Consider the following 14,741-nt stretch of genomic DNA (forward strand, 5'->3'; position numbering starts at 1 on the left):
GAATAAGCTCCATCCCCACTCTGGTTGTTGTTTACTTTGATTCAATCCTTGCCTCCATTCACAAAGTGTAATACTCTGACTTTGTGTCAGAAGTTCCCATGTATGGTGTATAAATGTGGCGATATCCTGTGACTTTGCATGGTGTGTAGTTGTGTGGTGCACAGTTTAGGCATTGCACCTCCTTATCTAGCTCTGGCTAGCTCCTGGTGTGGGTGTAGATGATCAGAGGGACGCCATGCATGCAGGTTATTTTTATAGAGTCTCTGTGAAGATGTTGGGACACAGGTGATGTAACTTGGTGGTGCAGTGCAATCAGATGTCTCAATAATTTGGGCGCCAGACCAACTCTATATTACAAAATAAACTCTTTATTAATACTCCTTCTTCCCTCCAGCACATACTTAAACAGATGCAATGATAAAATAAATATGTACAGTTCCTATATACATCTCCTGTCTCCTCTTGCACAGTTCTTAACAGCTACATGCACAACATATTAATGGGACAGTCAGATTTAAAATTAGTTCACATTTCTCTCTCACAGCAGTGTTCTCTCACCCCTTCTCTATGGGGGTAATATCTCTCACCATTCTCTATGGGGGTATTATCTCTCACCCTTCCTCTGTGGGGGTATTATCTCTCACCCTTCCTCTGCGGGGATATTATATCTCACCCCTCTGCGGGGGTACAATATTTCAGCCCTCTGCTGTTGGGAGTAATATCTCTCTCTCCTCCTCTGTGGGGCTAATATCTCTCACCCCTCCTCTATGGGAGTATTCTCTCTCACCCCTCCTCCGTGGGGGTAATATCTCTCAAGGGAATTATCTCTCACCCCTCCTCTGCAAGGGTAATATCTCTCACCCCTCCTCTGTGGGGGTAATATCTCTCACCTTTCTCTGCGGAGGTAATATCTCTAACCTCCTCTGCGGGGGTAATATCTCTCACCCTTCCTCTGTGGGGGTAATATCTCTCACCCCTCCTCTGTGGGGGTAATATCTCTCACCCCTCCTCTGTGGGGGTAATATCTCTCACCTTTCTCTGCGGGGTAATATCTCTAACCTCCTCTGCGGGGGTAATATCTCTCACCCTTCCTCTGCAGGGATATTATATCTCACCACTCTGCAGGGGTAATATCTCTCACCCCTCCTCTGTGGGGCTAATATCTTTCATGCCTCCTCTGGGGGGATACTATAACTCTCGCATCCTCTGGGGGAGTATTATTACTCACCCCTCCTCTGGGTGGATAATATCTCTCACCCCTCCTATGTGGGGGTATTATCTCTCACATCACCTCTACGGGGGTATTATAACTCTCCCCTCCTCTGTGGGGGTAATATATCTCACCTTTCTCTGTGGGGTAATTTCTCTCCCCTCCTTTGTGGGGTGTAATATCTCTCACCCCTCCTCTGTGGAGGTTATATCTCTCTCCTATTCTATACGGGGGGTAATCATAGTTGCCAATTCCGCTTATAACAAGCGGAATTGGGCTTCTTTTTTTGTGAGGTTGCGGTTTTTTTTTCCACTGCCGCAGGCTGCATAATGTTTTTTTTTCCCCCCTCTATTACTGTTTTTTTTGGGGGGGTTTATAAGGGCTCTTTTTATTTAAATATAAAATAAATAAGATAATTCTGCATTGGGAACTGCCACCTAATGGTAAATAAAATAATGTATTCAAATTCCACACAAATTGAAGAAACAAACTCATTTTATTTTTTATCTTCCATTGTCATATTCACTGTATTCTTGCCTGAACAGATGACAATATATTGGAGGATGATATTTAGAGAACGCACTTCATCTGACAGGACAGAATGAGACTGCTATGTATGTATGTATGTATGTATGTATGTATGTGCTATTAGCCTGGAGGCCAGTCCAGCTGACGGCCGCCAAGAAAATGCAGGTGAAGGTGGTACACAGACTGGCCACCATCTGGTCCCTCATTTATGACCAGCCGATAGCTCCTTGCCAGGCCCAAATCAGCAGCACATTTCTTGCCAACAATCATCAGATGTCCTAGTAAAGCGTCATCAGCAGGTTCTACTTCAGATAATTGGCTAATAGCTTTCTTAGGTTCCACTAGGAAATGTGTTGGTGCTTGTGGAGAGACATCATGGAATGTGATACATTGATCGTCCTCATAGATTATGTTAGCCAGGATTTCCTTACGGATAATTTTCCTGAATATGGTGTCACCACCGGGACGGGCTGTCTGTGCTTTGCTGATCCCATCTGCCATAGCTGCAGCCCTGATGACAGGCAGACCATTGGGTGGTGTTACTATTTTGTGATTGGTGTATTCAGGTTTTTTTTTTGTGGGCGGGTTGTGCAACGAATTCCTCCAATGAAGTGGCGCTTTGTGGGTGGGCGGAGTCAGTGGAGGACGCGGAATAACTCACAGGATCTACAGCAACCTACTGAAATAAGTGTTGTGACAGACACACGATCGCTGCACTTATAGCAGGTAACACTGCTATATAACACCTCCTCTCCCATTCACTAAGCTGCTCATGTCAGAAGACTGCTTACAGAGCCCTATTTTATACTGTTATATCATGGGGCTGTGTGGTATAGACATACCAGTGTCCTAAATTACAGCATTTGCTTTTTCATTTGCCCTATCAGTGTATAAATGTGTCCTCTTATAAAGGTTTTCTAAATGGAGATTTTTTTGGGGGGCTTTTTAGGATTGGTTTGGGCTTGTTTTGGGCTTGTTTTTCACTAAGTGGTTGCTTGTTTTTTATTTCAGAGTTGGCATCCCTGCGTGGAATAAATCACAGGAAGACGGACCTACAGCAACCTACTGAAATAAGTGCTGTGACAGACACACGATCACTGCACTTATAGCAGGTAACACCGCTATATAACACCCTCCCCTCCCATTCAGTAAGCTGCTCATGTCCGAAGACTGCTTTCAGAGCCCTATTTTATATATCGTGGGGCTGTGTGGTATAGACATACCTGTGTCCTAAATTACAGCATTTGCTTTTTCATTTGCCATATCAGTGTATAAATATGTCCTCGTGTTTATAAAGGTTTTCTAAATGGAGATTCAGTGTAGAAATTAGTGTAATAGAAAAGGACAGTTCCCTGTAAGTTGGGCTTTTTTGGGCTTTTTAGGACTGGTTTGGGCTTGTTTTGGGCTTGTTTTTCACTAAGTGGTTGCTTGTTTTTTATTTCAGAGTTGGCAACGCTGGGGGTATTATCTCTCTCCCTTGCTCTATGGGGGTTATATCACTCAACCCCTTCAATGTTTGCTGTCTCTCCTTTCTATTATCCTGTCACTTTCTGAGGTAATTTTTTTCCCTGAAATCTGCCCCTGATCACTAGTATTCGGTCTGTGATGTTGTGATATGGCCCCTAGTGGCAGCAGGTTCTGATCCCCTTGTACCAGCCTGATGTTGCTAAGCAACATTCCTGCTGTGTCTCCTTTGGGTCGCAGTGCTAGGCCACACACTCAGTCACTGGGAGGTGTGAACAACAACACCAGAGGGGGTGTTACACACGTGTCTGATGATATGTCAGCACAATAGGACTGTTTCTGCCTTCAGGAAGTGTGCTGGATGATGGACCAATCACAGGGTGCCTTGGCTGTGAAATGGTAAGATCATGCCAACAGGAGAGTGCTGCAGAGGCTCAGCCATTGTGGGCTGAAGGAGCACTTGGGGAACGTGTAATGCAGTGAGGTTTACATGGGGACCACTAGTACATGTAAGAGGCTCCCAAACCAGAAGTTTTCTGGTGTAGACAGACTGCATGCTAATTGAATTTGAAAGGAACCCTCCATCCAGGGGCGCACGCAATATTGTCTGACCCCCCAAAAAAAAACATGAGTGAGAGCTGCTGCGCATGCGCAGCAGCTCCGTATCGGCAGCGCTGTCCTATACAGCAGCCGCGGCGCTGTCAAAGAAGTGTCCGCGGCGGTGCTGTATACACTACAGCACTGCCGCGGACGCTTCTTTGACAGCGCCGCGGCTGCTGTATAGGATAGTGCCGCTATGGCGGCCACTTAGTTAGCGCAGGGGAGGGTTTCTGGAGACTCAGAAACCCCCCCTGCGTGCGCCACTGCCATCCCCCAGTTTACATTGTATTAATCCCTATTTGAGCTCATCTCCTAATTAGATCTAAATCCCTTTTAGTTTGCATTCAGCACAAAAGTCACTTATTACATTTCACAAATAGTAATACAGATAAGCAGACTTGTAATATCACTTTATTACTTTTTCATGTAGTCAGGTTGAGATTTTCTAGCTTCGACTGGGCTGCTCATATCTCTGACATTACAAATAGCTTATATGATGATCTTGTGTATAAATCAGGGTTTCCCAAACCCAGTCCTCAGGGCTCCCTAACAGTGCAGGTTTTCCATATCTCCTTGCTGGAGCACAGGTATTCATTACTGACTGACACATTGTAACAGATCCACAGGTAGTCCTAATTATGACACATGTGATCCAGAAAACCTGCACTGTTAGCGAGCTCTGAGGACTGGGTTTGGGAAACTCTGGTATAAATATTAGTCCTTAGCACAAAACAGTCAGTTGAAGGCTGTATGTGAGCATGTGCATACTGTATATACTCACTGTTTATTTTGTGACTGTGTCTGCTGGATCTGACATCATACAGGCTTAGGTAAGGAAATTGTAATCCAAGTTGCATAAATATATGAAAATATTGTTAACATTAAAAATATGGCTATATATTTGAGTTATATGCAAACACAGATTAACTGCATCATACCAAATATAGAATTTTAAAATGTTATTAGTGATAAGTTCTATTAAAGATTGTGTAGTTTTCCATTATTCTATTTTTTTTGTGTATGATATGCACTAAGGTTATTGGTATATCAAGGTGATTAATCCATGAAATGTTTGAGCGTAATACATTTTTTTGACGATAATGCTATTTCTAATCAGGGCCACTTTAAGAAGTTAGTGAGAACCCACGGGGTAACTTGCAGCTGTATCCCAAAATGAAACTATACTAAGAATGCTCATAAGAGTGACATAAGTAAAAAAAAATATTTCCGCTGCGCCTGTCATTGTCTGATGTAATTCACCTATTATTGTGCAAATGCACATATGTTTATAGAAAGAGCTTGGATTTGTGCGTTAGATGGTGGTATCTAGAGTGGCGCAACAGGGAGGCAACAGTTTGTATCCTTTGATGACAACTACATGGCAAATCTGTATGTTGCTAGCTAAATACATGCAAATATTTTATATGCCATCTGGCAAAAGTAGATTAATTTCAATTTCACAGGCAGTTCCCAAATAGGGATGTAGGTGTTCTGCTACATATGCATTAGGCAGACAAATACATGCAGTTGTGCAACAATAAATGCATTGCACACCTGTATAGTTTCTGCTTAGTAAATGATCCATTGGAAAGAGGATTTTCTTTACTTTGCTTTGAGTTTCAGAGAATAGGCTATAGCTCTGTTAGGAGATGTTTTTACAAGAGATGTTCACTGACCTCCGTGTTCTGGTTTTGGTTTTGTATAGAGATGAGCGCACTCGGATTTCTGAAATCCGAGCCCACCCGAACGTTGCCGATCCGAGTCGGATCCGAGACAGATCCGGGTATTGGCGCCAAATGCAAATCTGAAACCGAGGCTATGACTCATAATCCCATTGTCGGATCTCGCGATACTCGGATCTTATAAATTCCCCGCTAGTCGCCGCCATCTTCACTCGGGCATTGATCAGGGTAGAGGGAGGGTGTGTAAGGTGGTCCTCTGTCCTGCTATATCTCGTGCTGTTCAGTTCTGTGCTGTGCAGTGCTGTGCTGTGCTCAGTCCAGTGGTGCTGTGTCCTGTGCTCTGTCCTGAGTTCAGTGGTGCTGCTGGGTCCTGTGCTGTGTCCTGTTCAGTCCAGTGGTGCTGTGTCCTGTGCTCTGTGCTTCTCTAAGGGCATAGTTATTTCCCCAATATTCCCAAGTGTTTAAAAAAATAAAAAAAAGTTATTTAAAAAAATACAAAAAACGAATTTAATTTTTTTTTTAATTACAACAAAATTTGCACAACCAATCCTGCAGTATAAGCCCATTGGTACTGCAATATTACCAAGTTCACACATTCAGCAGTAAAAGTCCAGTGGTACTGCAATATTACAAAGTTCACACATTCTGCAGTATCAGTCCAGTGGTGCTGTGTCCTGTGCTCTGTGCTTCTAAGGGCATAGTTATTTCCCCATTATTCCCAAGTTTTTAAAAAATGAAAAAAAAGTTATAAAAAAAATAAAAATTAAAAATTAAAAAAAAAAATAATTATAACCAAATTTGCAAAAACAATCCAGCAGTATAAGTCCATTGGTACTGCAATATTACAAAGTTCACACATTCAGCAGTAAAAGTCCAGTGGTACTGCAATATTACAAAGTTCACACATTCTGCAGCATCAGTCCAGTGGTGTTGTGTGCTGTGCTCTGTCAATTTTGAGTTCAGTGGTGCTGCTGGGTCCTGTGCTGTGTCCTGTTCAGTTCAGTGGTGCTGTGTCCTGTGCTCTGTGCTTCTAAGGGCATAGTTATTTCCCCATTATTCCCAAGTGTTTAAAAAATTAAAAAAAAGTTTAAAAACAAAATAAAAAAAATAATTAAAAAAAAATTTGAATACAACAAAATTTGCAAAACCAATCCTGCAGTAGAAGCCCATTGGTACTGCAATATTACCAAGTTCACTGATTCAGCAGTATAAGTCCAGTGGTACTGCTATTACAAAGTTCACTGATTCAGCAGTATAAGTCCAGTGGTACTGCTATTACAAAGTTCACTGATTCAGCAGTGTATAAGTCCAGTCGTACTGCTATTACAAAGTTCACTGATTCAGCAGTATAAGTCCAGTGCTACTCTCCTGTGCCGCATATAATTTTTAAAGGCTTTGCCGAGTGTGTGTGGCTTAGGGGTACGCTCTCTTGTGCTACATATAATGGAAAACCAAAATTTGGAGGATAAAGTAGAGAAAGATCAAGACCCACTTCTCCTAATGCTGAAGCTGCTGCCACTAGTCATGACATAGACGATGAAATGCCATCAACGTCGTCTGGCAAGCCCGATGTCCAATCTCCTAGTACAGGGCATGTAAAAACCAAAAAGCCCAAGTTCTCAAAAGATAGCAAAAAGAGAAACTTAAAATCAGCTGAGGAGAAACGTAAAGTTGGCAATATGCCATTTACGACACGTAGTGGCAAGGAACGGCTTAGGCCCTGGCCCGTGTTCATGACTTCACCCAAGGATCTAAGCCCTCCTCCTCCCCCCCCCTACAAAAAATTTAAGAGAGTTATGCTGTCAGCAACAACAACAAAACAGCAAAGAACTCTGCCTTCTAAACAGATGACATCACAAATCCCCAAGGCGAGTCCAAGGGTGTTGTTGGTTGTGAACCCTGACCTTCCCATCACTGTACGGGAAGAGGTGACTCCATCCAGCATTTGCAGCACGCCCTCTGCATATGCTGGAAGGATCACCCACAGTCCAGTTACAGATTTGGCTAATGAAGGTGTCAATGTTGTACACCGGGAGGAGGATATTGATGTAGCTGGCGCTGAGGAGGATGTTGATGATTATGATGCAGACAGATACCAAATTGCCTTTCTCAATTTCTATTTATATTCTAGATTATATAACGGCTGAATAGTTTTCTGTTTTACTCCTAGTGGAGAGGGGATCTGATGCAGACAGATACCAAACTGCCTTTGTCCATTTCTTTGTATATTTGAATTTCTAGATCTACAGTCTATGCAGGCTGCTTTATTTATATTCAACTACAAGTGTAGGGTGGGGGGGGGGCATAGATAGCCACCAAAGTAACGTGGTCCATTTAATTACACTTTCTAGCTCCACAGTCTGTGCAGCCTGCTTTTTTTATCTTCAAAGTATTTATATTTACAAGCCTTGCAATCTAAATTAACTAGAGGTAGTGACGTGGTAGAACTCCAAAAGGCAGTTTGGAAGCCCCTGTACAAACTGGCTCTATTTTTTAACTGAGTTGTCCCCCCTCCAGTGTGTACTCGGAAAGAGTTTTTAGTGCAGCTGGGAACCTGGTCAGTGAGCGGCGAAGGAGGTTGCTTCCTCACAATGTTGAAAAAATGATGTTTATAAAAATGAATAATCAATTCCTCAATGAAGTACAGCACTGCCCTCCAGACAGTACAGAGGGACCTGTGGTTGTGGAGTCCAGCGGGGACGAATTGATAATGTGTGAGGAGGAGGAAGTACACACTGTAGGGGGAGAGGAATCAGAGGTTGAGGATGAGGACGACATCTTTCCTCAGTAGAGCCTGTTTAGTTTGTACAGGGAGAGATGAATTGTTTTATTGGTGTGGGGGCCCAAACAAACCAATCATTTCAGCCAAAGTTGTTTGGTAGGCCCTGTCGCTGAAATGATTGGTTTGTTAAAGTGTGCATGTCCTATTTCAACAACATAAGGGTGGGTGGGAGGGCCCAAGGACAATTCCATCTTGGAACTTTTTTTTTTTGCATTATATGACCAATCAACAGTCGTTTGCCATGTTCAAAAAGTAAAACCAAATTTAAACAAATTCAGGAAATTAAACCAAAAGTAAAATGCCCTGTCATAATTTAAAACAAGAGGGATTGACGTGCTCTAGAACTACTGTATTGTTGTTTATATTTTATAAACACTACACTTGAAAGCTTGAGTCTTTCAATGAAAAAGTAACTCTCCATTGCACGAATATTTGCAACAGGGACAATTTTAGGGTTAAGAAAGTCAACAAATAACACTTTGACGCTGTCTGTCTTTATAAACACTACACTTGGAAGTTGGAGGAGGTATTGTGGCCCGGCACCAAATTTACTACCGGGGCCACTCCACTGTGCAGTCCATATTTAGGTGTATCAGATATTAAACAACGGTGACAGTTGATGCCCAATTTTTTAATTATATTGTTAGTGCTGTAAAAAATTGTGTTTCGGGCACACCACACTACGCAGTCCATACCCTTTTTTGGTGGAATTCTTACCCGTGGAGGGTTTTTTAATTATATTGTGGCCTCGGTACCAAATTGTGTACTGGAGCCACCACACTACGCAGTCAAGAAAGATAGATGCGTATCATAGATAAAGTACATTCAGTGTTGTGGGGCAAATCGAAAAATATTCAAAATGCACTGTCATTATCATAAACAAGAGGTTTTGACACGCTGAAACTCCAACATGTATATGATGGAGAGGATGGAGGAGCAGCCGTATGTGCAGTGTAATGCAGACCTGTTGAAGGTTTTCTATATATTATATTGTGGTGGCCAGTCCTCTACGCAGTCCAGATACTATTTTTGGGTGTAATTCAGACCTGCTGAAGGTTTTCTATATATTTTATTGTGGTGCCCAGTGCCCACTACTCTACGCAGTCCAGATACTATTTTTGGGTGTAATTCAGACCTGTTGAAGGTTTTCTATATATTATATTGTGGTGGCCAGTGGCCAGTCCTCTACGCAGTCCAGATACTATTTTTGGGTGTAATGCAGACCTGTTGAAGGTTTTCTATATATTTTTTATTGTGGTGCCCAGTGCCCACTACTCTACGCAGTCCAGATACTATTTTTGGGTGTAATTCAGACCTGTTGAAGGTTTTCTATATTTTTTTTATTGTGGTGCCCAGTGCCCACTACTCTACGCAGTCCAGATACTATTTTTGGGTGTAATGCAGACCTGTTGAAGGTTTTCTATATATTATATTGTGGTGGCCAGTGGCCAGTCCTCTACGCAGTCCAGATACTATTTTTGGGTGTAATGCAGACCTGTTGAAGGTTTTCTATATATTATATTGTGGTGGCCAGTGGCCAGTCCTCTACGCAGTCCAGATACTATTTTTGGGTGTAATTCAGACCTGTTGATGGGTTTTTAATTATATTGTGGGGAACACTCCTCTACGCAGAAAGATACCTCGTTGCAACGTTTTGTACTAAAAAAAAAAAAAATATTGTGAGGTGTTAGGTGTTCAGAATAGCCTTTAAATTAGTGGAAATGATTGTTATTGAATGTTATTGAGGTTAATAATAGCATAGGAGTGAAAATAAGCCAAAAAACTTGATTTTTTTAACTTTTTATGCTTTTTTCAAAAAAAATCCGAATCCAAAACCTTAAATCCGAACCAAAACCTTTCGGCAGGTGTTTTGCGAAACAAATCCGAACCCAAAACATCGAGAAAATCCGGATCCAAAACACAAAACACGAGACCTCAAAAGTCGCCGGTGCACATCCCTAGTTTTGTATCTAGATTAACTGCGTGTTTTGGTTTTGGCAAAACCGCCCTCGTGTGTTTTGGTTTTGGATCTCTATTTTTTAGAAAAATAGCTAAAATGACATAGTTTTGCTCGTTTATTGTTCCTACATTATTACTAACCTCAATAACACTAATTTCAAGTCATGTGCAGTCAGTTTTGACCACCTCACAGGTCACAATATTATTTTCATACTCTTTCAAACAAAGACTGCCAGTGATAAGAAGGCCATTGTCATGTCTGGGCATAAGACCAAAAAATCCACCTCTTATGTGTGAAATTATTTTTACCCAAATTCTGTCTAGCCATTTATAGCATTGTAAAGCCACAGTCATCTAGGATCCTCATCCATGTTGCGCCATTTGAAGAGAGTTCATGGACAGCTCTTGGGAAAATCAAAAACTTATGCTAAAAACATAACAACAAGTAGTCCAGTATCAGCTACCTCCCTTCTCTCATTTAGATCCCAGCACCTGCAATCTACACCCCCAACACCATCATCATTAATATCCTCACAAGTGATCTGAGTTAGTCCTTCATCCAAGTTGCTAATGCGAAAGGACTCCTCCCCTATCCAGGACTCCTCAGAAGAATCCTTGTGCGTTAGGCCCACTGCTGCTTCTCCTGCTACTGGGGGTGGATCTTCAGAAGCAGACCAAGAAGAAGACTACTAGTTGTTTACAACAATTGACTGTTAAACAATCATTAGCAAGTATGAAAGCTGTCACCCAGTCGCAAAGCGGATCACAGACGCCATGGCGACTATGCTAGTATTAGATCTGCGTCCAATATCCACTATTAATGTAGCCTAAATGTAGCTTGTATTAATTTTAGACAATTAATTGAGGTCTTGTGTCCCCGTTACCAAATTCCATCACAACACCATTTTACTAGAAAAGCTATTCCTCACCTCTACCAGAAGGTTCGTAAAAATTTAATTATTGGGCTACAAAATGCCATTCTACCCACTGTACACAACCACAGATATGTGGACAAGTGGAACTGAGCAAACTAAAGATTATATGACTGTGACAGCCCACTGGGTTGTTCATTCGCCTTCACCAGCAGGGACAGCAGCAGCATGTACCCAAGTACATCACATTTTTCAGAAGTAGGCTACTCTGTGTATCAGCAGCTTCACTAAGAGGCATACAGCTGACAATCTGTTCCAAAAACTAAGGGATGTCATTGAAAGATGGCTAATCCTGCTTGGACTCTCCTGAGGATATGTCATTTGTAATGACGACCCCAATATTGTTCAAGCATTACAGCGGGGTTGAATTCCATCACATTTCCTGTTTTGCACACACAATCAACTTGGTGCTACAGAACTTTTAAAAAAATGACATGCAGGAGATGCTGTTTGTGTCCAGAAACATTTAGGGGCAATTTCTGGTTTCTGCAACAGTATGTAGGAGAATGCAGCAGTTGCAAGAAGACTAGCATTTGAGGGGAATGTACTTTAGTCCAGAGAAGTAGTCACCTGTGAAGAGAGTGCAGACACGGTTAGCTTGAGTCAAGTGATTGCCTTAATAATACATTTTGACAAGGAGCTACAGAAATTTAACGTGTGAAATAAAACAAAGTAAATGTGCTAACTATATTTTAATTGTAGACAAAATACTTAATTTGCTTCTGTGAGAGCATTTCTAGGTTCTCAATGATGATGGAAATAATGATATGTAAAGGAGTTAAAAATCTTGGTATTTGCCTTAAAAATACATTCAGTGTAATCACCAGCTCCAGCCTTGACCTATCTCAAAGACCCCAGATGGAGGCCCAGGACATGGGATAATGGATGATGAGGACATTGGGAGTACTGGCCCCAGTGAAAGTTGATAAGAACCCATAAAAGTGACATGAAGAGAACTAACTAGCTTTGTCAGAAGATTTATATTTACTCAGGAAAATATCAATCATGTGTTTCTGTTCTATAACCAGATCAACCGCTTTTTCATGTATAAATGTATGCCAGAAATAAACGAGCACAGCTCAGTTCTATCTTGACATTGGCACGTCTGTGTCTTGATTACTGATCTGCTGGTTAACCAGCATCTTATCTCACTGATATCTGAAGGGAGTTGATAAAGGAGAGGTAAAATTACCCTAACATTACGTGGGAGCTCGAATAGCCGGGATCTCGGACAACCTATACAGAGGACAAATAATACTTGCAGCATCAGCTAGAATCACGGACAGCTCAAACCCGTACGGTGAGTAAATTCAGCTGTGATTTTTCCACTGATTTACTCTCTGTCCAGCATTCTTGTTGTGTGTCTAAAAGCTGTTCATCTGTATATGGTAAGAGAGATTTCCTGAACCCAGATATCTGTTTGAGAGCAGAAAAAGCGCTAACTATATGGTTGAATTTAATATATGTCAAAAGTACTCACGATTGTATTTCAATAATTCATTTGGTTATTGCTCAGACTGTTCATGTGCTGTTATACTTAGAAAGCATTCTGCTGATACTGTTCTACACTGGAAGCTGTAATTGATAGAACTGTTTTTGGATGTGTTGTGGATGCAAAGCAATATTATTGTATGTTAAATGTGCATTTAAATAATGATATATATATATTGCAGCAAAATATAGATTATTTTTGGTCTCAAGTGTTACTATATTGGCAAGTTAATCACATACCCTTTGAATGGAAACCTATCTGTCTGTACAGTATAAAGAAATTACCACCTGGGTTACGTAATGAAATTGTAAAAGGATATTCTGGTGATTATGAAATAAGAAAGCAAAAATGGTTACAGCTGCAACAGAGATTTGTACAATTGTTATTATTATTTGTTTTTTGATTATATTTCTTTGTATGGTATGCAAATATTTTTCAGCCAGAATAGAAGGAATTAAGAGGTTTTTGAACGGTGGTATTGAGGTAGAATTCTCTGTAAAATACAGATAACTGCTATAAGAGTGCATGCGGTAAAGCAACCCAACAGTACAGTATATTCAGAAATTGATCAATTCTGAATACTAGGGTGCACAGGGCTAGCAGGGTTGTTGGGTTTATAAAACCCAACAAAGTTACAGGAATACAGAGAAGTAATGATATTTCTAAAAAAAAAAAAAAAAACATCAACAACAAATATTTGAAAACAAATATTTGACAGAGCAGGTTTCCCATTAGAAGGCACACTAGATCCGGAAAAGTGGAAAAGGTTTCAAAACACCAATAAAGCATGGATAAGCAGAAAAGGACAAGCAGATGTGGTTAACATGTGGTATACAGTATCATTAGAGATGAGAAAAAAGAAAAGAAGAGAGGATGCACACATAGGTACAGGTCTATTAGACATGCCACCGCCTTATGTGGACCCTACAGCTCCACCGCAGAAACCAGACAATAGACCAGATACACCACTAGTACCTCAACAGGCAGGTCACATAGTACAGTTAGCAGCACAAAAGGGGCATTCGCAATTAGAAACTCATTCAGTGACCCCAGTGGACGCAGGTAACACTCCATCAATCACGTTTCAAACCCCAAGTCAAATCCATTCTCAGTCTGCTAATAATGAAATAAATGATTATCCTGAGAGACAGTGTTTGCAATGTGGAATCTAATGCCCCTCCTTGTACAGATAATTCTTACAGGAAAATATTACAAGATACCAATGATGGTAAGCTGGTTGAAGGATCACAATATCAGTCCATTAAGAGAAACAACAAATCAGAGGGTGAGAAGGAGAATAACATCGGAAAAGCAGGTATTGCATTCTCACACTAATATGTATCCAGTCAGAATACAAAGGGTGCCTAACCCAAACTTTGATGCCAATACTGCCGAAGGTGCTAATAATAGGAGTGATGACTCAAATAATTAACAGTAGGGGTTAACAGCAAGAGCACCAGAAGGTGACAGGGGGGCTTTTACTCATCCTGCACCCCCTGTAGAAGAAAGAAATACGTATAACAGTGGTCTTGATTTTCTAGCCAGAGTACAATGGTGGTGTCATAAAAAAAAATTAAAAGCACCAGCAGCACCAGACATAACACAGAGAAATGATTCAGTAAGGATGTATTTGGATAAATTAACGACCAGACAAAATGATGATGGTTTTTCTGCAGAAACCCCAGATGGTCAAAGGCTGTTGAAAACAACGTTTTTGAATGGTTTAAAGAATGAGGTAAGAAGCCAACTCTTTACAGTCAGACCTGAGGCATTGTCTATTAAAATTTAATTTTTGCTACAGGTACTTAAAGGACTGGAGGACCAGGAAGCAAAAAAAAAGGAAAAGAAGGCCCAAAAGACTCCTCAGGTAACTGTACACCTTGTACAGGGAAAAGGAACATGGTAAGTAAGGCAGCAGCCAAAAGGAACAGAAACAGTAAGTGCAAGACAAAGGAATCAAGGTGAGGACATGACTGGCAGATGTTTTTAGTGTAAATTATCAGGTCACATGAAGAAGGACTGCAGGAAATACAAGAAATGGCAGCAGCAGCAAAGAGAAACCGGCGGTCCCCAGGGCACCATTAGCAGCAAT

At 41.1% G+C, this 14,741-nt stretch overlaps 1 pseudogene; it reads right to left on the reverse strand.

Annotated features, from left to right (window-relative positions):
• Positions 1-1,835: 1,835 nt before the first annotated feature.
• On the reverse strand, positions 1,836-2,239 carry LOC142149882 (adenosine 5'-monophosphoramidase HINT1 pseudogene; annotated as a pseudogene).
• Positions 2,240-14,741: the final 12,502 nt, after the last annotated feature.

This window comes from Mixophyes fleayi, chromosome 4 (genome assembly GCF_038048845.1).
Source record: "Mixophyes fleayi isolate aMixFle1 chromosome 4, aMixFle1.hap1, whole genome shotgun sequence".
NCBI lineage: Eukaryota > Metazoa > Chordata > Amphibia > Anura > Limnodynastidae > Mixophyes > Mixophyes fleayi.